At 33.8% G+C, this 23752-nt stretch overlaps 1 protein-coding gene across 4 annotated transcripts in view; it reads left to right on the top strand.

The window, feature by feature from the left end:
• Window positions 1-23752, top strand: part of LOC110023720 — a 69548-nt gene that overhangs the window by 37834 nt on the left and 7962 nt on the right. The window contains exon 5 of one of the 4 annotated variants that reach the window (XR_002293935.1): window positions 6291-6429. The exons of the other annotated variants lie outside the window; for them this stretch is intronic. The gene's annotated coding sequence lies outside the window, so the exon portion shown is untranslated. The remainder of the gene's footprint in view (window positions 1-6290; window positions 6430-23752) is intronic. 4 annotated transcript variants of the gene reach the window in all.

The raw sequence follows: 23752 nt of genomic DNA, 5'->3' as shown, positions 1-23752 counted from the left end.
GGCTTTAGACAGATCGTATGTTGTTGCCCTTACGGGTGTCCACACCTCAGATACTCATAAATCATGCTCTTTGGAGGACATCAAAAAACTTGGTAGGAAGAATGAGAAATCTGCCATCTTTTTTTACAGAAGCTGAATGCATTCAACTTGCTTCCTCCTGTCATCTGAATTTAGTCGGGAAATTTCTTCATAGCCACCCCAAAATGGAGCATATTCATAAGGAATTTGAGCTTATGCATTTTGTTGGGGAATGGAGAATTGAACTTTTAGATGTAAGACACATTCTTATTCAACTTAATAATGAAGAGGATCACACACGATTATTTGCTAGAAGGGTAATCTGGATTGATAACAAAGTATAACAGATTGATAACAAAGTAATGAAAATTTTGAAATGGTCAGTGGATTTTGACCCACAGACAGAACCACAAATTATTCTGGTTTGGATTCGCCTCTCTGGTCTGAAATTTCATTATTTTACTCAAAGTGTTGTACTTTATTGCCTCGCTTAAAACGAACATTCCTACTTTTAATCTCTCTCGTCTATCTGAGCCAGAGTACTTTTTGAAAGACATCACTTCGATACCTTCTGAAGAAATTTGGTTAGGTACACATTGTCATGGGTACTGGCAAAATGTTATGATTGAGCATTTCCTTTTGTATTGTTCGAACTGTCGTATGTTCGACCACTCCACTTCTTAATGTCACCATCTACACCCCCACCTCCAACCAAAAAAACATAGTGTTCTGCTAGAGGCAGTGATTCCCTCTCCTCCTGATCTGCTCCAAATTAATGACAATATTGATCATCAAAAGGATACCCCTGAAGATGTCATTATCATCGCAGACAATATGTCAACCATTCAGCCTCCACACAATGTTGTAGCTTCCTCGTTTTTGGAGCCTTCTTTCTTGGGGGCTTGGGAGACATTTCAGACTTCACCTGCCCTAGAATCTATCACTAATGTTACAGGTGATAATATTTCTACCGCCTCATCTGGTCGAGTAAGATGTTGATGTTACTCAGGCACATGAGGTTCATGATGTGAAACAACTTACAACTGTCTGGTCACTTTTAAATCAATCCACTGATCAGATGAGTCAATTCTCGGATGATGAATGACAGGTTTACACATCCTGGAGGAAGAAAAAGAATGGAGACCTACTTGAGCTCAGGAATCTGATGGATGATACTTTGGTTTCTTTGGGTAATGGTATGCACCTCACCAATTTGTTAGCCGACTCCCTTCCGAGAACTGGAGGCAGAGACAGGACTAAATTGGGACGTCCCTAATTTTTTTGCGCGCGTTGGTGGTTTTGGTTTTTTGATCTTACATATATATTTTCTTTTTTTGTGATTTTTTGTGTTGTATCGTGTGGGTTGGGTCTTCTTTTAGGTCCACTTATACAACCTATCTATAACTTTTTCTTTTTAATATATTGGCACTTGGGCTTTTAATATATATATATATATATACTGTCAATCGATTCAGCATGCTCAAAGAAGAAGGGCGAGCCTCGTCGTTATACAGAGCTCGCGTTTTTTGCTCCATTTGATATGAGGTGGTCGTGTGCTGCAGTTGATTTTGTTGCCATCGGAGGTTGCGTCGCGTCATCTGGATTTTTTTGGACTCGCGTCGAGTCTGCTACGTCAAAGCCACTCACTGTTTCATCGACGGCAGCCAGCCTGCTGTGCTTGTGTGAAGCACGCTAATGGCCTTAGGGCTTTCCTAAGTCGTTGTACTCGCCGGTGATAATTCCGCCAAAGTTCACAAACGCAGCTCCTCTTCACCTTGCAAATAGTCTGATGTTCTCGCAGATGTACCATGATTCTGTTGTAGGACATAGAGATTGCAATCTCTTCAAAAAAAGTAGAGAAAAAGACGGACAAATCAACATTATTCTTCTTTGATAATGAAATTTCAACTAATGCAGGAAAGTACAAATTTTTACTAGTTGGAAAGTTCCAGTTAGGTCGCCCTAAGATGAAGATTATCAGGAAGATTTTTGAAGATTTCAAACAAGTTGGGGCTTGACAGGTGGTTCTTTTCGACGAAAGACATGTTATGATATAGCTGGGCATAGAAGAAGATTACACAAGGATTTTCTCAAAAAAATTTATCACAATCGAGAGCAATCATATGAAATTGCTCAAATTGACCCCTGATTTTGATTTCAGCAAGAACCCCCAATTACGTCTATCTGGTTCTCATTACTTGAACTCAAGCTTCAATTCTTTGACCTACCTATTCTATATGCAATTGGGACTATTCTCAAAAAACCTTTGCAGGTAGACACACTTATAGTTCATTTCTCACGACCCCCAATTGGAAGTATTTTGATTGAAAGAGATATTACACTATTAGATGTAGAAGAAGTCTGATTTGACTCTGCTCACAATGTTTATTGACAAAAAATCATTATGGAACAAAAACCTTACCATTGCAAACACTCATTGCAAACACTGCAAGTTGTTTGGACACCCGCAAGAGAAATATTTCAGATTGCACACACAGTTGAGAACTAACAGTCAAAAGCAAGAACATGCTATTAGTGCATCTGAACGCGCTCCCAGCGACAGGAAATGATGTCTATCTCTAGGAACCCTTCTCCTGATCATACTATAAGGGATAATGTTTGGACCGAAAGTCAGGATAGCCCCGCAGCTCTTATTCAAAAAGCATCGGGTGCAGAGGTGACATTTCACACTTCACATACACTGGAACAGATCACTGTGACAACGACTGCCTTTTCTTCTACTGCGGTTCTAATATCTAATCAGACAGAGGATCACATGAACCAGTTTTCAGATGAAGAATGACAGGTTTACACTTCTTGGTGGAAGAAAACTGGGGGCACACTCCAAGTTGGAAACTTAATGGATGTTACTTTAGTTACTCCGGACAATGACACGACACTTGAAAATTTGTTACCTGGGTCCACTCCTTAAATTAGAGGAAGAAGCAAGACTAAACTGACTCGTACCTAGCTATTTGTTTTCTGTATATTTTAAAATTTTTTAGTTTATCTGTATCTTTTTATTGGGGTAATACCGTACTTGATATTGTATGGGTAGGGTGTCTCTATGGACCCTCTCATACAACCTTTATGTATCTTTTCTATTTCAATAAAGTTAACCTTTGGGCTTTTCTATATATATATATATATATATATATAGACACACAAAACTGGAGATCATTAGGAAAGAGTTTAATGTTATGAAACTATTGACAGTTGGAACATTAGGCTACTTGACGGTAGACATTTATTTATTTAACTATCTCATGATGTTGATTACACTCGCATTTTCTCTTGAAAAGTAATCAAGATTGACAATCGTTTTATGAAAATTTTGAAGTGGACTGTCGGGGTTGGTAGTGGACTATCGGTTTTGATCCAAAAATGGAGTCCTATATCATTCTTGTTTGGATAAAATTTTCGAGGTTAAAATTACATTTGTTCAACATGGAAATCCTCTACTCTTTAGCAACTGCTTAAGGTAAGCCTCTCAAGGTGGATAACCCTACGCTTGCTGTCACTGGACCCTCTGTGACTTGTGTGTTTGTTGAGAGAGATATCACTCAACCAGCTCCAGATGAGATATGGATTGACCATATGCAAACTATGCACAATGAACATTGACAAAAGGTTGAAATGGAACCACATCCTCCTTATTGCTCTCATTGTAGTATGTTTGGCCACAGTTCTATTATTTGCTATCGTTTGCATCCTCATCTAAGACCGAATATCGCTAAATAACAATCACTTATTATCTTTGTTGAGAAGAAGCAATCTGATCCTCTTCCCAACTCCGCAGTTCCTGAAGAAGAACATATGACAGCTACAGATCCAGTTGTGCTTATACCATCCACTGTTATTGAAGAAGATTCACTTACATGCCAATACACACGAGAATGCTCCTTTGATCTAATAATAGATCAGAAGGTACAACATGTAGTTGCTTCTAATGTTCAACAATCTGCACATCTCCAGCACACTTTAGACCAAGATCAGGTGAGTCAATCTTCGGAAGAGGAATGATAGGTCTATTCTTTCTAGGAGGAAGAAAAAAAAAGAATGGAGGCCGACTCCTGCTCGGGAACGTATTGGATGACACATTGATTACTACTGACAATGACAATCATCTTACTAACTTGTTAGCTTGCTCCTTTCCTAGAACCACATGCAGAGGCAAAACCAAATTGGGTTGCTCTCTAGCCACCTGATACTATGTATTTCAACATTTTTAGGTTTTTCTTTATGTTTCTAATGTACTTTTCAGTATTTTCTAGTTTTGGTGTGGGTAGACTGCCATGTTTGGGCCCTCCAACACATTGTATGTGTATCTTTCTTTCTAGCTAATATATTAGCCTTTTTGGGCTTTCTATTATATATATATATATATATATATGTATGTATGTATGTATGTAAAACCCTCTAGGCAATAATTAGCTGAAATAAATTGAATTCTAAATAGTTGGGATAAGGCTACAATGATGTCTTTATTTAGCGAAATTGATGGAGGCTTATTGTTATTTTTGATGTCAATCTCATTTAGCAATGCCGCTTAGTTTGGAACTATTAACCGTATAATCAATCTAGTTGAATTTGTTATTCAAATAATGTAGACTATTGTTACTTCATAACATGATTGAGTGCTGTAATATTGTATATGTTTATAAGAGATCCAAGATAGCATAATTTTTTTAACATTGGATGGAGATATTCGTATGTGTATATAGCTTTGAACTTATTAAAGTGTGTAGATGCAACTGAATAATATCAAACTCAATTACACCCCTAGTCTTTGCTCAATGTAAGTTTTAGAGCGTCATTTTTTGTGAAGGTGGTTTATATCGACGACTTTTTTTTTAAGTTGAACTTGAATATAATTCCAACAAGAAATCTGAACAGCAATATGACTTGGGATGACCGTGTTGCCTTGTGTTTGTTTTATGAATGAAGTAATTGATCGACTTCACAAAAATATGAGCCAGAACAATCTGGATCTATGGACAATTCAAACAAGTTGCAATATGAATGATGCTAATAGAACATAGAAGTTATTTCTTCTCGTATTATTGCTTTTCTGATTTATGTGAAACTTAAATGCTTTTGTTTTTAGTTGTCGCACCATCCTCTTTATTAATATGATTTAAATTGTTCACTGTTGCCCCTTTTGCCAATTTATTTAATTTTCTTAGATCTGACTTTATGTAGTATTTGTGTTTTTTTCTTCTTATTGATCTTAATGTTATATTGATTTGTTTTAATAATTCTGGTTTCCAGTTTGATATCGACTAGTTCTATGAAACATGAGCATAGTGTGGATGCAATATGATATTATGTGATTATTTTAAAATTTTGAAGAGAGAGGTTAAATACAGGACTGTGATACTACTTGTCACTGTGTGCATACATATTCAACTTGTGTTCTGTCAAATATAACTTTTATAAGCTAAATTCATGGAGTAAGCAGCCAGAGTTTTGAGTAATTTTTAGACTCAACTGTGAAGGCCTTTTGAAAATATGACAGTAGCATCCCTATTTTCTTGAGAATTAATTTAATCACTCATTAGCTCATATGGTTATCTCTCCTACTCGCCATCGGACATGTATCTATCATAAATTTTCTACATATATGAAATCTGATTATTGATTTTATTTTTTTCTTCAATATTCAGATATTTCACGCAACAATGAATAGGCAACGTGTGAATTTAATTTGAATACTTTTAATCCTAGGGAGTATCTATGCTTCTTAGTAAGCCCAATCGACTAGACAAAAGTCCAAAGGTTTGACTGTATCTATATCCGTATAAATGTCTTTACATTAGGCTTTCATCGAATAATTAGCCACTTTATCTTACTAATGCTACTTTTTTCTATCGGACTCTTAGGTCAATGTGCAACATTCATATTGTCATAGAACTAAAATACATATTCTTCCATGATTTCGTATTCACAGATCCACTGACTGAAGGAGAGATTTTTAGTATTTTTGGGTCTCATATGTATGTGAGTCATTTCATGTGTGTGCATGTATGGAAGTACCAAATATGTTGTGGATAGATGCTTTTTGAATGCCTAAATGTGCATGCCATGATTTTCAAACTTTGTTCCATGTTTATTATTTTTTGTCTGGTTAATATCTATTGTATATGCATTTGGATCAATGCTTGGGTTTATTTGTGTCCTGTTTTTCAAGTAAGTACGTGTTGATTGTGTTTTAATTGAGGTTTGCCGTTAGTAAAAATACCTTTTTTTTTTGTGTGATTGTATGCTTGCAGTTCCACTGTTTGAAGGAGAGACTTATTTTTTGATCTGTGGATCTGCATGAATGCAGTTATTTTGATCGTGCCCATATGCATGTCAGCATGCATGTCATTTTGTATGTGCACATGTATTGGCGCATCTATCCATGTTTCGGTAAGTAATGGTTGCATATCTAATTGTGCTCATCATTCCCAAATGATATTTGTGATTAATTATTTTTGTTTGGTTAATTTCTGTTGGAGAGCGTGCATGCTGTCCAATATTTAGATTGAACATATAGGGAAATAATCTTATTGCACGGGCTACATTGCCCATTACGATGATATCATTCTATATCAATGACTCAAATTAATTCTTATGACGTTATTGTCAGTTTATGTTTCTTCACTTATATATACTTTCTTTCTTTTTCTATTTATGACTTTATTTGACTGTTCGTAATTAGTAATAGAAGTTTTTTTTTTATTTTTTTTTTAATTTCTTGTATCTTGGCTTTAGCATATCCATTTTTCAACGAGTCTTTGTGCATCTCCACCTCCACAACGCATAGTTGTCTGCATACATTTTATCATGGAGCATGGGCACGCTATCTTCTCACAAGATTCCATGGTTGTGCTCTACCTTCGTGCATGTTTCGTCTCCGCCGGCACTTTGTCTTCATGTTTTCATGCTTTATTTCCCCTGTGTGTACAATTTCACATGTGATTCTTTTTTCATTCGACCCTTCTCACAGGTGGTCGCTATTGCAATGGCTCCCACCCTTGAACCTTTCACAAATCTATCTAGATTTTGAAGTTAATGGGCCGTCTTTGACATCCATGTTGTGTCATAGCTTTGATGTCTTATTTGTTCTCTTTACCTCTAACATTTGGGTAGCATTTGTTGCAACATCCTTTGATTCCTATTCGTTGATGAATCATCTTTGATCTCTCATTTTTGTGGCTGTGCTCATTCTCTTCCATTGATCACGATTAAGGGATCTTTTGCATTTAGTGTTTCATCATAACGCCTTCGGATCTCACCTCTTTTTGTATTGACTTTTTCCAAGGACTTAGTTGACGCATAGTGAGGTCGCTGCCCTTTTTTCTGGCGGCCCTTAATTTTTTATAGGCTTCTCTTTTGTCCTCCTCATCCGTTGATCTTCCTCCTCTCAACTTTTGTGCTCATTTGTAAATGTTTTCTGTAGTTCTAATGCTATGAATTTTTTTTTACTTCATTCATCAATTCTCTATTTTTCTTTCACTAAAATTCAGAATGATATAACAACCTTCCTATTTTAAGGCAAGCATGCTTTCCTTTTATTTGGTGGGGAGATTTCTATGTTTGCTAGACCTCTTGCTTTCTCATTTATTGAAAATTTCTTTATGGGTCGTTCAAGCATGGAGATAATCCATAATTTTTGTTGGATTTGTAGTTTGTTTGTAATTACATCATAGGGTTCTTCGATATTCAACATGTCATCATAAAACTTTTTTTTTGAATTTAATAATATTAGATTCTTCTTGTTGCATTTATATTATATTAGTGGCCTTTCATTGTGAATGTTAAAATGGTCCTTCCATTTTGATTGTTCTGTGGAGTCCCTTATCATTTTTGTTTAGTGTCGATTTCATGACCTCGGCTGTTCTATTTCAGCAGCTTACTTATTGTAGTTTTTATGTTTGGAAAACTTTTATAGGCATATGTTTTGACTGCTCATTTTATTGGACCCTTTGTAGTTGTAGTATTGGTATAGTTGGACATGACAATCCTTTTTCATAAGAAGGTATGCATTGGATCTCTAGAATTTGTATACTAGTAGAAAGTAAAAATAAAAAATATTGGACGTAATTTCTCTATATTTTTAAAGGCGCGTCATGTGTTGAGGAACCCTAAATTTTAAATACATGACATTCCACCCGATGCTTAAAATGATCCTTATTATTTTTTGGTGGAACATATTTCCAAAATTTGGAGCGATAACTTGATTCTCTCCTAGAGATAGTAGCTAATGTTTTTATCTTAGCTAGCCCCTTGGTGTTGGTCACTTGATCAACTTTTGATATTATCATTGAGATTATTCCGCAAGCTTATGAAATTCCACAAATAAATAAGAGATTTTATGTTCTATATGCTAAAAGGGGCAAGAACTAGAAGAATATTTATTGTCACTCATTTTCTTAAACAAGACTACAAGTTATATGGTCTGAATACTATATATATATATATATTTCTCTCTTGTAATTTTCTTTCTGCTGTGGCATTTTTTTTGGTAAATGTCTTTATTGTGCTATTATTTTCTTTATCTAGGTAATATATTTTTGCTTTATTATTTTTATTATTTTTTGGCTTAAAATATTTCCAATCATCATTCCTGTGACCTAGGGCTTCTCTGTTATAGCCCGAACTCTCATCCATCAAGATATTGTCTGCTTTAGCCCAATGACCTCATGATTTTGTCCCACTAGTGTAAATTCTCCGGAGACCACCCATCCTAGGACTGCTCACCATTACATCAAAGGGGCCTCAATTTTTAAGATTCCAACATCATTCTACTTAAGAGATATCATAATCTCCTTTGCTTAAGTGACATCCTTGTCAGTGTCTTAACCCATAATCATTCACCAGATATATATTCCTCTATTCAAGCTAGTGTAATGCTCCGGTATCATTTGTAACAGCTCGAACTCCTATTTGTCAATATATATTGTCCACTTTGGCCTTATGGCCTCACGATTTTGTCTCACTTGTGTAACTTCATAGGTGATTACGCATCTCAGGAGTGCTCCCACACAAGCACGTTTAATTTTGGAGTTCCTGATGAAATTCCAACCTTTACACCAAACTGTGTCTCGATGGTCCAGAGTTCAGCTTTGTTCTAGTTAAAACAATTTTATAATTTCTCCCACCAAATAAATGACGTTCTCATCAGCGCTCTCGACCCAGAATCATCCACCAGGAAAATATTTCTATCTTTAGGCTGGTTAACATTTTTAACAGCTCGAACTCTTATCGCTCGACTTTATAGTCTCACGGTTTTGTCCCGCTGATGTAACTTCCTAGGAGTCCTCCGGCATGAACACACTTAATTTTGGAGTTTCTGATAAAATTTCAACCATCACACCAAAAGCCACCTCTATATTTTAAGAGTTCAACTTCATTCTATCTAAAGGGTTTCATATTCTCGACCTTAATTATGATTACTTATTGCATTTTGGTCTTGCTGACCTATTGATATTCGCTTATCATTAACTTGCTTTCTTCTCCCTTATTTTCAAGTTCCTAGATAAATTCCACCTATCTTTGCCTCATTTGCTTATGCTAGGACATATCCTTTCTTCATACTTGGGCTTTGTTCATCTTCATGGGGTTTGTTGTCTTACTTCTAGGGTATCTTGGTCAAGCTTTGCTAAGGCATCATATTGTCTAGGGATTTTAACAATTGTTGCCGGTGGGGTTCATTTTGCTTATGTGTTTTTTTTTTTATTCCTTCTATTCAATATTCGCAGTCTTGTGATCTCTCTGGCAGCCCCTTGCCATTATTGTAGATGCACATATCTCTCTTCATATCTTTTACTCTAATTCTTGTTGCAAACTTATAGATGCAGACCATACACTCACCTTCATCATTAGTCTTTTCTGCTGCAATTGTTTGTTCTTCACTCAAGGATTTCATCATTGCTTTTATTCTCTTATTGTAGTCTTTATTGTTGCACGCACCTTAATTTTTGTTGCTACTATCTTATCTTTTATTTTTTGTAACAACAAACTTTATTGTCGTGATGTAGTTTTCGTTTTTATGCCCAAGCTCTCTATCATACTACTCTTTGGCGCCTATGACCACATGTGCTCATTTTTGGATAGCTTTTTTAATCTCTTTAAATGTGATAAACTATGGTGTCTCCTGGAACTCGTTGTCCTCGGGAGGTAACCTTGGAAAAAATTGTACCTCGTTGGGAACATGAAGCATGACTCAAATAAACTTTGAGGGTTAGGGATAGTTTGATATTGGTGACTTTGCAGACCGGAAGGATTATTGAATATGTTAAAAATGCTTAAATTAAGTGGCTTGCTCCTTGGCACTTATAGGTAAATATATCCTTTTCTATAGGCTGAAATCTTTAGACGATGCCGTCATTGACTCTCAGATCATAGATTTAGGAGTCATAGATCACATTACATGTTTTTTTATCAAGTTATATTCTTTGTTCAATCAATGGAAAAAACTCTATTTTTGATTTCTCTTGTATTAGAAGTGGGAGAAGAAGATATCGAGATCAGTCCACTTTGTTCTAAAGAACTTCTCCATGTTCCCAAGTTTTTTCCTAACCTAGTTGTCATTCTAAAAATTTTTTTCACTGACGATAAGGAGATAGGAATGAAGTTAGATTTGCTAAAGAAAAAGGATGGAGTCTACTATATATTTGAATGTATGATCATTATTTTGGTCGTTGTTTATTTGAAATTTAAAAGAATGTTTTCCTTTTCTGTTGGAAAAGTTGATGCTAAAACTGTCCATTATAACTTTTTGTGAACTCGCAAAACATAAATGAGCCTGGCACAACTAATAATGAAAGAAATTTTAGACAACGACATATGGGATCCCTTTACTACTCCTAATGAAACCTGCACTAGGTGATTTATTTTCATCATCAATGATTGCACCCAACTTTTCCTAGATTTTTCTACTTAGATATAACTTAGATGCGAGTAATATATTTTCCACTTCCCATAACATGGTTCAAAATCAATTTGAAGAAGACTACTTTAAACAAATGTTTTCTCTTTATTTTCAAAGAGTACTAATTCATTGATCTTCATGCATTCTAGCCACAACTGGATCGTTGTGATTCTAACAAAATGTTCTAAAATTATATTTGAGAGTGACCATTCTTATGACTACTCACATCATAATTAGGTGGCCTTCTTAAGCTTTGGAGTTAAAATATTAATGGAAATAGTCCATCAATTTTATCTCAATTTGAGCACACAAATAATCTTTCACCATAATTTCTTAGCTGCACCGGTTTTTTGTATGTTTATACTAATGTAGGAAAATGTATCCCTAGAATAATTAAACATATCTTAAGATTATTCATCAACCCAAAAATGGTGTAACCTTTTTCTATTCGCTTATTGAAAAATTGTTAGTTTTTGTATGTCTCCTATGAAGTAAAGAAACCTTTCTTTACTCAACTTTATACCCATAGTTTTACTGTAGAGCATTAAAGCGAAGTTTTTTTTTTTTTTTTGGCTTTAGGCTTTATCTACCTTCCAATCCAATTTAGGCCCAATTATCTTCCCAAAACTTGAATTGAGGTAATTGTAGTCTTTTAACCTACTTCCCAAAAGAATTCTGAAGATTAAAATGGTGGATCTTGATGTGCTTATTTTTCATCAAAAAAGCTGATGGGAGTGCACCGATCACCTAGTTATTATCTCACTTTGTGTCATCTGAAAAATATTCATTATCTCATAAAGTTCTAGTGAAACTAAGCACCATTTAATCATTAAAATATTTACTTGAGTCATTGGCTAGTGAGGAATTTATGAAGAGAAGAACAAATAAGGTTGACCATGGAATTACACAGAGGAAATCAGGAGGTCATAAATGAGTGTGTTCCGTAAATTATAAAATTGATGGAACTCATAGAGAGATAAAACAAGGTTAGCCGCTAAACTTTCCTCAAAGTTATGAAGTAGTAAGAGATGTTTACTTTAGATGCCAAGATGAATAACATAGGAGTTTTAATATCACTAATTGCCAACTTTCACTTGGATTTGTAGTAGTTTGATGTTAAAATGGCATTCATTCATTTTGCTTTAGAGAGGAAGTCTACATGGATAATTCCCCTGGTTTTGGAGGTCTTGGAAATAACTAAGTTTAATGTTGACCCATGCAATGGTCACAACAGAATACAAATCAAAACTATTCAAAAGCTAAATTAATAACGATCTTGAATGCAACATCACACAAAGTCATCTGTCTCATTAAATGATTCGTTTTGATGCAATCAGAATGACAAATCTATTAATAACTGATTTTGACAATCAATTTGACTGAATACAATCAAAATGGTGGCGAATGGATGTTACACTGTACGAGTCCAGCCCAAAATTACATTGTTAGATCAAAGTTATTAGATGATTGTTGTTTCATTGATCAGACTTGATCAACTTGTCCACATCATCAAAAATATCTTGAGAAAACTTCTCACATCACTGAATAGGCTCCCAGAAAATGATGAATTATGGACACGGTAGTGCGTAAGGATGTGCAATTGTTGTTTGTTTGAAAAATTGGATTGCGCCGACCTGTTTAGAATATTGGAATTATCTAAAGAAGACACTCATATTGCTTTATTTACCACAAGAAAACTAAACACAAAAATTTGTCTATGTGCTAATGACGATATGAAATTCAAGGCACATTAGAAACAATGAATTCAAGAAGAAATTATATACTATAAAAAAATAAATTAGACGGAAACTGAGTTAAAATGATTTAAATGTTTGTTTTATATAATTATTGTTAATGTATATATTTAAGTGCAAACTACATTTTCTTTGTTCTGTCTTCATATCCCTACAAAACTGATGCCTGCTGCAATCTTATTACATGCAAACCTTAGACATTTTGTCTCTCAATTCACCAACCCTCAAATCCCAAATTAAGCAAAGATCCCTCTCTTCCAACCGTGTTGTTGTCTTGTTTTTGCCTCCTCTTAACTCTAGCTCTAATAGAATGAGACCATTCACCCACCTATTGTTCTCCACTATCAAGCACTGACAAGCACTAGTATTGTTTGCTTGCTTAAAAAAATATAATAATAACTACATAAATATAAAAGAAGACCTTCATCAACACAATTTACCCTACACATGTGTCAGCTATGTCACAATTCAGCTTGGGGCTTGGAGTTAACTAATGCGGGTACAAACGGTCAGACTGTGAAAATTAAATTTTTCTATAAATAGAAGAGGCACTACATAAAAGAAATTAAATTAAAACAATTATAAATTTACCTTAGGTCATGTTGTTTGCATCTTCTATAAACATTTTCTCTTTTATTGTTCATCTTTTAATGAAATGATCAAATATTCAATATTAATTTAAAATAACAGAAAGCTAAAAATGTCAGTGAATACACTTATTTATAAATCATAGTAACGTAATAAAAATAAATTTAATGTTGGTTAAACTTTTAATAAACCATTATAAAAGCATTTGATAATTTATGAATATAATCAATCACGATATTTTTTATAACATTCAATGTGTCTTATTATATCAATAACATGTTTGTATCGCTTTAGTGTAAATTGTATCATTTAAGGTGTTTCAATATCGAATTCCTTTTTCATTTACGTGCACGAGTACGTTAGTGTTTTCCCACTAATATCATAAAGGGGTGAACTACATATTCAAGTATGCATATACAATTAATCTATGTAGTTTATATCATTCATATGTTTATTTCATTTAACTCAATATATTTTGTATACATTTACATAATGTATAATAGTAGTATTTCTAAAATGTTTATTCATCACAATGATATGACCAACATCTAAAAGAATATCTAAATCACTCTAAAATAGTGCATTGAGTTTTTAATATCAATCAGTGAATTCAATTTAGAAGAAATAAAAGCAACAATAACTTAAAAGTAAGAGTAGTCACCTAATATTCTCCACCACTTATTCTTTATACTGCAACTTCTTCAATCGAACATCTATAATATAAGAAGTATTCATATTAAGAAATTTAGTTATGATTAAATAATCTTTATGTATTTAATTTCACTTTTTAACTATTTTAATTTAGGGAACTTTCATATATTTATTAATATTTTCTCTTTCTTTTCTTGTTATGATTTTATTACACTTAGACATCCTAATTTCACACATAATTTGATACAGTGTCTTGTTATTTATTATAATTTATGTCATCATCATTGTTATTATTTAATTATAAAAATCTCTAAATTAATATGTTTTTAGCTATAAATCAAAATTTAAGATTTAAACATGAAATATTTAATTCGACATTTTATGCTTGTAACAACATTAAAATTTCTAATTTATTATATGCTAATCAATTTAATTCTTAACATCTAAAATTATACATAAATACAACTCCAATTGAATAAAATAAACAAACCTTAGTGACTAGCTCAAACAAATTCAATTGTTATGTTCGCCAACACTGAATGTGTTTCTAGCAACTAGCTCACACCGTGCTTTTGCTTGTTGCTACTTCCTGAGCGACCAAGAACTCAATTCCTTGCCCTAGACCGCAAGATGTTCATCCAATAGAGCCTTTCCTTCTTCAATTGCTTTGTTGCTTCTCATGATATGTCCTAATCACGCTCAGATCAACCTCGCTCCCCTTCACGCATGCAAGGCGCACTTTCCCTTTGCTTGCTTCTTCCTCACTTCCTCCTACATAAATTGCAAGTTATGTTGCCCTTATCGAGCACTAACACCTCAATTGATGCCTGTAACACTCGCACGGGTCGTATTGACCCACCTTTTTCCTTATCTTGGCAAGCTCTTTTCGCATTCACATTCATGTCGAGTCTCTTACACCCCTGTTATTGTCTTTAAATGTGTCGTTTGGCCTTGCAAGTAGGCTCACTCTTATGATTGGAGTAAGTGTCACCATTTTCTCTCTCTTCCTCTCAACGACGTCTCTACTTGCTTCCTAGGATGTCCAAATTTTTCTGGTTCAAACAAGAAGTTTTGTTTCTTATAAAAGTAAAATGTTTCCATTCCTTGCTTCTCCCATTCAATGCGATTCCTTCATTATAACAGTGATGTTAACAGAAAAATACTGGCGATACAATCTTCCCCACTTATAAAAATATCATCCTCAAAATTTGTAAATCTACGCCAAACCTCTTATTTTTGCAGGAAACATATGAATTTTGTATAAATTCTCATTAATAAGTCTATATCATCATTCATTAAGATAAATAGTGGTTATAATAAACAGTGGTCTGATACAAGATAAATTAACTAAACTTTCCTCATCATTTGAAAGAATATAACAAAAATGTCATAAGATCTAAAACAACATAACCTGACTAAAATGACACACAATCACTGACGTGATAGTACACCATAAAGACATCTTTACAACATAAAATGAAGCATGATGCTCGTTAGACCCTATTACCATTAGCGTTCACAACAACCGGTCGTACAGGTTCTCTACATGTAAGGGCATAAACTCGAGGTCGAACTGGATGCTTTGATTAAACATGAGTAGGAGTTGAAGTTGTAGATTTTATCATTCTTTGCTAACCTGCAATCTTTTGTGAAGGAACTCTATCTGACTTCTATTTTTTGAGATTTTCTGGTCAAGTGAAGGAAATATCTATCAATATAGTCAGGCTGACGACACCGATAGCATGTGTTGGAGCCCATTGAGCATTCTCTCTTATGTTGTTTTCCACAATTGACACAAGCGATTACAGTACTCTAAGTCACACCTCTGCTAAATTCATTGAGTTGAACTTGGGATTCTTCTCAATGGATCCCTTTGATTAGTTCATACATGCTTTTCCTTATCAATACTCTTTCTCTTATGCATTTTTTATGCTTCTGAGTAAGTTGACAATCAATCTCCACTTATCTAGCCCTCTCCGCTAATACTGAATGTCCATTAATCCCCAACTGCATTAACAGTTGTCTGATCGATTCTTTCAATTTTAAAAGGAATTTCTAGCGCTTTTCTTTTGCAGAAGCAATTAGTTGTGACGTATACTTTAATAATACGGTGAATTTTACTTTGTATTGCATACTTGTCTTCTCTGATTGCACCGACTTGATGAATTTCTCATGCATTTATCTCTAAGCAGATAAGGGTACAAACTACTCTTTCTAAAGCTCCACAAACTCCTCCCAACTTACCATCATGTTGCTTTCTAAAGCTCCACAAACTCCTCCCAACTTAGCATCATGTTGGGTATGTCCCTTAGTCAATCCCGACATTTCCATCGCTACACCACCTTTCAGCTTCAACTTCCAACATAAATATACCATTCTTTCATTTGTGCATGTCATGTTGTTTAGTTTCTTTTTTATTCACATCAGTCAATTTTCCTCTTCAATCGGATCTTCAGTTTTATTGAACATAGACGGGTGTAGATCTTAAAATATCTTCAAGTATTTATGCACAACAACTATTTCACTCACACTCGTTGTAGTCTAGACTCTAGAATCAATTATCATTGTCGTTGTCATCTTGGTCAAGGTATTCATGCTCACATTTATAACAGGGGTACTTTTTCATTTCCAACTGAACTTACCTCTTTTATAATCTCATGTGCATCTATTTGCTTGAATTAACATAATTACTTAGTAGTTAACTTAAATTTTTAACTTTATTATTATTATTAATTTATTTGCAATTATCCTATTGGTTATTTCATCAAGATTACATTTATTAATTCTAAACCTGATTGATATCATTTTTGTTACCGTTCGGCTTGGGGCTTGGATTTAATCAAGGTAGGTACAGACGGTCGAACGATGGAAATTAATTTTTTCTATATTTATCTTTTATAAATTACATTCAACAAATGAAAGAGCTATTATAAGAAAAAATTAAATTATAACAATTATAAATTTACATTAGCTCAGTTTGTTTGTGTTCTCTATAAATATTTCTTCTTCTATTGCTCATCTTTCAATGAAATGATTAAACAATATTAATTTAAAATAACAGTAAGCTAAAATACCAGTGAGTACACCTACAGCTAAACCATTGTAATGTAACAAAAATAAAATAATATGCATGTCATTTAAACTTTTAATAAATTAGTAGAAATCATTTCATAATTTATGACTATGATCAATCATGATATTTCATAACTTTCAATGTGTTTTACTATATCAATGTTATAACCGTCATAGGAGTATCTTCTAAATTATATCATTTAAGGAACTTCAATATCAATATCCTTTTTCATTTAGGTGTTGTGATTTCCCGCCAGTACCATAAAACGATGAATTTCATCATGATCAACATGCACATGCAATCAACCTATATAGTTCATATCATTCATATGTTTATTTAATTCAATTCAATATGTTTTGTACATATTTATATAACATATTTATATAATACATAATAGTAGTATTTTTAAAATGTATATTCATCAAAATGAGATGACCGACTATTTAAATCATAGTACAATGGTGTAATAAGTTTTTAGTAACAATCAATGAATACAATTTATAAAAAACAAAATCTATAATAACTTAGAAGTAAGAGTATTCAACTAATATTCTATATCACTTATTCTTTATGTTGCAACTCCTTCAAGTGAACACCTATAATATAAAAAGTATTCATATTAAAACATTTAAGTATGATCAAATAATCTTTATCTATTTAATTTAACTATTTTTATCTTTTTTAATTTAGGGAACCTTCATATATTTATTAATATTTTCTCCGTATTTTTTTATGATTTTATTTCACTTAGACATGTTGATTTCACACTCATATTTTGATACATTGTCTTGTTATTTTATTATTATTTTATTATTTAATTTTAAAAAGCTTTGAAAAAATATGTGTATAGCTATAAGTCAAGCTTTAGGATTTAAACATGAAATACTTAATTTATTAAATGTTTAATTAATCATTTTATGCTTTTAACAACATTAAATTATTTAATTTAATGTATACTAATCCACTTAAATCTTAACATCCCAAATTATACTTCAATACAACTCCAATTGAATAAAATAAATATATAAAATAAACAAATCCTAAACGCTTATCTCAATAGATTGAATCGTTCTGTTTGCCACCACTGAACATGTCTCCAACAACTAGCCCGCATTGTGCTTCTGCTTTACACTCGACGTTGCCCAATTCCTTGCACCAGACCTCAAGATGCTCACATGAGAGAGCCTTCCCTTCTTTACTTCTTCGCTTCACACAGCATGTGCTAATCACGCTTGGATTGACTCACTCTCCTTCCAACACGAGGGCTTCCCCTTGCTTCCTTCTTCCTCACTTCCCTCCTTCGGTTTCAATCGCAAGTTCTGTCACTCTCGTTGAGCCTTAATGCCTCAATCAACACTTGCAACGCTCACACAGGCTTGGATTGATCTGCCTTCTTCTTCCTTCTCCTCATGGTGAGCCCTCAACATTTACGCCGAGCCGCTTACACATTCGTTGTTGTCTTTAAATATGTCGTTTGGCCTTGTAGGTATGCTAGCGCGCACGATTGGAGCTAGCATCATCCTCATCTTCCTCTCTCTTCCTCTCCATGACGTCTCTGCTTGCTTTCGAGGATATCAAAGTCATTCTACTTCAAAACTGAAGTTTTGTTTCTTCTTATGAAGGTGGAATGTTCGCATCCTTTGCCTCCCATTCGATACGACTCCTCCGCTATAACAAAGACGTTAGTAATAAAAATACTCGGCGTTACATGCTATGTCCTCCTTACTCGGCCACCAAAATGTTGGCTCTTAATTCCTCAAATAACACAGCACTACTCATCCCAAAACCAGCCAACAACTCCTCTCGCCACAACCTCTTCATTCTTTTTATGTCCTCTTTCTCATCACTTCACTCAATCGCTGACATCTTTCTCTCTCTTTTCTTTCTGTCTTTACACCCTCCTCTCTCTCTCTCTCTCTATATATATAGTTAAAAAATCCTGTGTCCATAAATTTTATCGACTTGTTGCCAACAAAATTGTTCTCGTGTTCAAAAGTAAAGAGCGACGAATTCATGAAGAAAAAAGTATGCTTGTGTTGTCCTAATTCCGCTAGAAAAAATGTAAAACTGAGTTTATGTATGTATTCCAATGTGACTAGAAATTGTGTATTTTTTTCATGTAGTGATATAAGCCTATGCACGGTGGGTCTGAAGTACCCTTGGTTGTGGTGTTTTAGACATCGCTTATGCATATTTTTTTAATGCTTGGTGGGAAGGCCAAACAGTCCCCAAAAGCTCTATACACCAAGTAAATGTTGGGAGGTTGCGGAAATAAACATTGAATGATTTTGTTTGGCACAACTGAATGAGCTTTGAGGAAAATGAACATGATTAAATGAACCAAAAAAATTCAAAATTAAGATGTAAACACACTTAAAAGTGTTATGCAAACCACATTTAAAGAACTTAAAAAAATAGTTAAACACAAGACATTAACCTAATAGCTCTAAACACCAAGTAGATGTTGGGAGGTTGTTGAAATAAATATTGAATTATTTTATAGGGAACAACTGAATGAGCTTTGAGGAAAATGAACATGATTAAATGAACAAATAAAATTCAAAAGTAAGATGCAAACACACTTAAAAGTGTCATGCAAACCACATTGAAAGAGCTAAAAAAAAAAAGCTAAACAAAAGACAAAAATAACCCCCCCATTGCCTTTAGAATACTCAAAACTATCTGATATGCTCTTAAGCAAGTGAGAAAACCCAAGTGAATGTAAAATAAACTACCACACCTCTCCTATGCATAAGAGGAGAAATGATTTCTTGTGGGTCCCATTGGAGTAAAATACCCTCATATAAAGATGGAAATATGATGGCTTGAAGCACTTAAAAGATTCTAATTCGACGCTCTCTCTTGCCTCCAAATTCATGAAATGTATGCACAGTTTGATAGAAGGCGACCTTTAAAAATTCAAAGTGAAAGACCGCGCATTTTTATGACAATCATTTGCTCAAACAATCAAAATGTGGATAATTTCTTTTTGTATCACATTTATTTCTCATGAGATCATTTTTAAAATGATCTTTGAAAATCATGCGAATGCATTATGCAAATTTATTGAAAATCATGCAGATGCTCTAAAAATTATTCAAGTGCAACATGCAAACTACATAAAAAATGCACTAAAAACGTGCAATTTGATCATGTAAGTGTATTAAATGTCGTGCAACTCTACATTATGTAAGTGCATTCAAGGTGTGTAAATGCATCAAAAAATATGCAAATGCAATATATAAATGAAAATTGTGATAAAGCACCACCCCGGCACTTTGACAATTGGCATAAAAAAGCATGCAATCTTTTTCAAAAGACACATTAGATAGCCAAAATCAATGTCCATTATGCTCTGATAAATATTTTAAATGTTCAAACATAAATTCGAAAAATGCTACACGAATTAAAGATGGGATGAAGTCAAATTTGCTCTATCTCAAGAGGTGTGTAATCGCTTTGTGTGCAATCATTTTGGAAAATTCAAACTTTTCATAACTTAAAACTCAAACTTGCCAGCTGCACACATTCTTGTGAGTGTTGCAAGTTCGATCCTCCGCAGCATCAACATTGGAGTTGGCAGCCCATATATTAAAGAATGGTGTTTAAACATATATTATATGTTTAATGCAATAAACTCATCATTATGCACTTGGAATCAAATACTCTTCTGTCGATTTCCTAAAAGTTATATTGTCTTTTGTTTGCATATGATCTTTCAAGTTATTTTATTTATAAATTAAAACTCTCGATGGTATTATACCAGTAAAATATAATAATGAGTTTAATTCAGTGGCAATCCTTGTGAAAAGAGTTACAAAGACTAATGCAATGATTTTTCAAAAAAAAAAAATCAAATCATTAAATGTTGTCGAGATGAGAATGATTAGGTGGATGAGTGACTTTACGCTTAGAGACAAAATGCGAAATGAATATATCCGTGATAGGGTTGGTGTAGCTCCTGTGACGGACAAAATTTGAGAAAGCTGTCTTAGATGGTTTGGTCGCATTAAACGTCGACCATCTGATGATTCGATTAGGAGAGTAGATGTTTTAGATTCGACTTGTGTTAAGAAAGGCAGAGGTAGACCTAGGAAGACTTGGGCTTATTGTATTAAAAATGATCTTAATTTATTAGAACTAAATGAAAATATGACACTAAATAGGACGCAATGGAGAAAAATGATTCATGTAGCCGACCCCACGTAGTGGGATTAAGGTTTTGTTGTTGTTGTTGTTGTATATTTAAATTAGAGACTCAATCCTTTGCAAACGGGTAGAATCAACACGGTCCAAAATAATAAAATGAAATCATTAAGTACTGTGATGATAGTTATGTAGATAAAAATTCTCAATCATAAGGGATCCTATCCTAAAATGCCTTTAAATTCTATGGCAAATCATTGTGAGCATGAATCTTAATAAAATTGCAAAAATGAAAAACTCTTAGATGAAAAGCATTTTATTTATCGAGGGCGATAAATTTAAGATTACCTTTAATTTATAAAAGGTCAAAGTTGTTTCAAGTATATCTCTATGGCGCTTTTAAAGATTTTATACTAGTAATGATGTAGCATTTATCCATTGACTTAATATTACGGTCAAATGACAACATAAAAGAGATTGTGATCAGGGCCCTCTGATCTGGTGGTTTGTCTCAAAATAGCCATTAGATTATTGTCACATTCAAAGCTCTTTAATTCCTTAATGACTTGCATCCCTTGAGTGGTGAACCATAGAGTACACTTCATGGAGTACAAAGTCATGTAGAAGTTAAGATTGACTTGAAGTTATTTTATTTAACAAATATTCGCACCAAGTCGATAAAATTTTCTTTCACGACCTAACTTATAGTTGCTAATAAGGATCTTTCAATTAGGTTAGGTGACTAACTCTTCTAATTAAATAGACACGTCATAATATGGAATTTTAATTGAGTTTGTCAACATTCCCAACATCATTTGCTTTGAGCTAAAGGCGGGTAAAATTCTTTTATCTTAAATTCAAATTATTCCTACTATATGCTAACCAGCCAGTACCTAATGATTAGTTTTAATCAAAATTTATCTTCTGTCGTCTGGTGTGATAATTAAAGATATGGGATTGTGCATATGGAAAACTTGGAACTAGATCATAAAGTCATCGCAAAATAATAGTAGAATATTTGGTTAGTGTTTCATTTAAAATTTAATCATTCTTTTCAAAATTTAACCTTGAAGTACTTCTCAAAAGAGTTAGGAGTGAATTTTTGGAACCCGCTCTTGTACATTTGAAAAGCCCTTGTAAGGGCTTCAAACCGTCACCTATGGGTTTGGTTTGGAAATTTGGAAAGTAATTATCACCATATGGTGCAAGCAAAGTGAAGACGATCACACCTTTTTCATTAAAAATTAAGCAAAGTGAGTTACAACTTTATTGGTGTTTGTTTTTTATTTAACATTTTGATGTGAGGAGAGTTACAACTTTATTGGTGTTTGTTTTTTATTTAATTATAATAGGCAATGATGAGCAAGAAAACGAGTATGCTAGTTTGTGTTTGGTCGAAGAATTTGAGATAAAGTAGGGAAGTTCAAATTTTTCTGAAGAATTGAGGTTGTTCACTTCTATCAAGGGGTCTTCATCTCAAAACATAAATGTCATTGATCTACTAAATAACACGAAATACTTGGCTTGTATGTGATACAATCCGACGTAGAAATCAACACGATTTTTCATAGAAATTATGGCAAAACATATTTTTTTTCTTCAATAATCCCAACACGAATACATAAGATAAGCACTTACAATTCGAGAGGTAGGTGATTTTTCCTAAATCCTACAATTCGAGAGTTGCGAAGCCTCTCCCAAACCCTAACTCTGTGACTCACAACAATAATCTCATTCCTCCTTAACCCTAAATCTATTAGGGTGTATTTATACGAAACAATAATAAATAATAAAAGACTCAATTTGCCCTTAGGTTGAGCAGACATAACAATACTTCCCTCACAAAAAAGCATTTTGTTCTCAAAGTAGATAGAAGGAAATTGCAGTTGGATTAAGCTCTCTTGCTCCCTCGTCACACTTTGTGAGAATTTGTAAAGTCTTATCCTTGCAACAGTATTCAAGGGCAAACTTTTCGTCACACAAAAAACATACCCTCTTTGTTCACTTCTCTTAAATCTTTGTCTTTGTAAGACGTTTGAAGTTAACCCGTAGACAGAACCCTATATTCTTCTCCTTTGGTGCCTCCCCTGAAAATGACATTGTATTGGTCATCAGTGTCATGGTCGTCGAGATACTCGTGTAATTCTGCCATGGTGTTGCTTCTGTTGGCCTTGTCCTTCTAGTTCTCGTCCTCCGCCATATGAGCTAGCTCCATCGTCTTTCCCAATCATGCAATTTCAATAGTCAGAGTGTTGCACGTATGTCGGATTTTAGACCCTTTATGAAATTTCTCTCCAATATTGCTTCGGAAATCACTCTCAGTCGTCCCGACCAGAGCTTGAATTTCTCCCTATACTTCATGACAATCCTTATCTGAGTCAATGCAAAGAACTGCTTGTGTAAATCTTCTTTCTGAATGGTACAGAAACATTTTAACAAGCAGTCCATAAATTCTTCCCACGAGCAGATCGAGTATTTAGCTTCCCTTCACTGAAACAATGCTAGGGCTTTCCCCTCCAAACATAACCCTGCCACCATGAGCTTCTCTTCCCCATATAGGTCATACATCTGTCGGTCAACTTTTTTTCGATTGATTAGATTTAT

This window comes from Phalaenopsis equestris, unplaced genomic scaffold (genome assembly GCF_001263595.1).
Source record: "Phalaenopsis equestris unplaced genomic scaffold, ASM126359v1 Scaffold000227, whole genome shotgun sequence".
In the NCBI taxonomy this organism is placed as follows: domain Eukaryota; kingdom Viridiplantae; phylum Streptophyta; class Magnoliopsida; order Asparagales; family Orchidaceae; genus Phalaenopsis; species Phalaenopsis equestris.
Note: the sequence above shows the minus strand (reverse complement) of the source record. Positions and strands in the feature narration are given on the sequence as shown.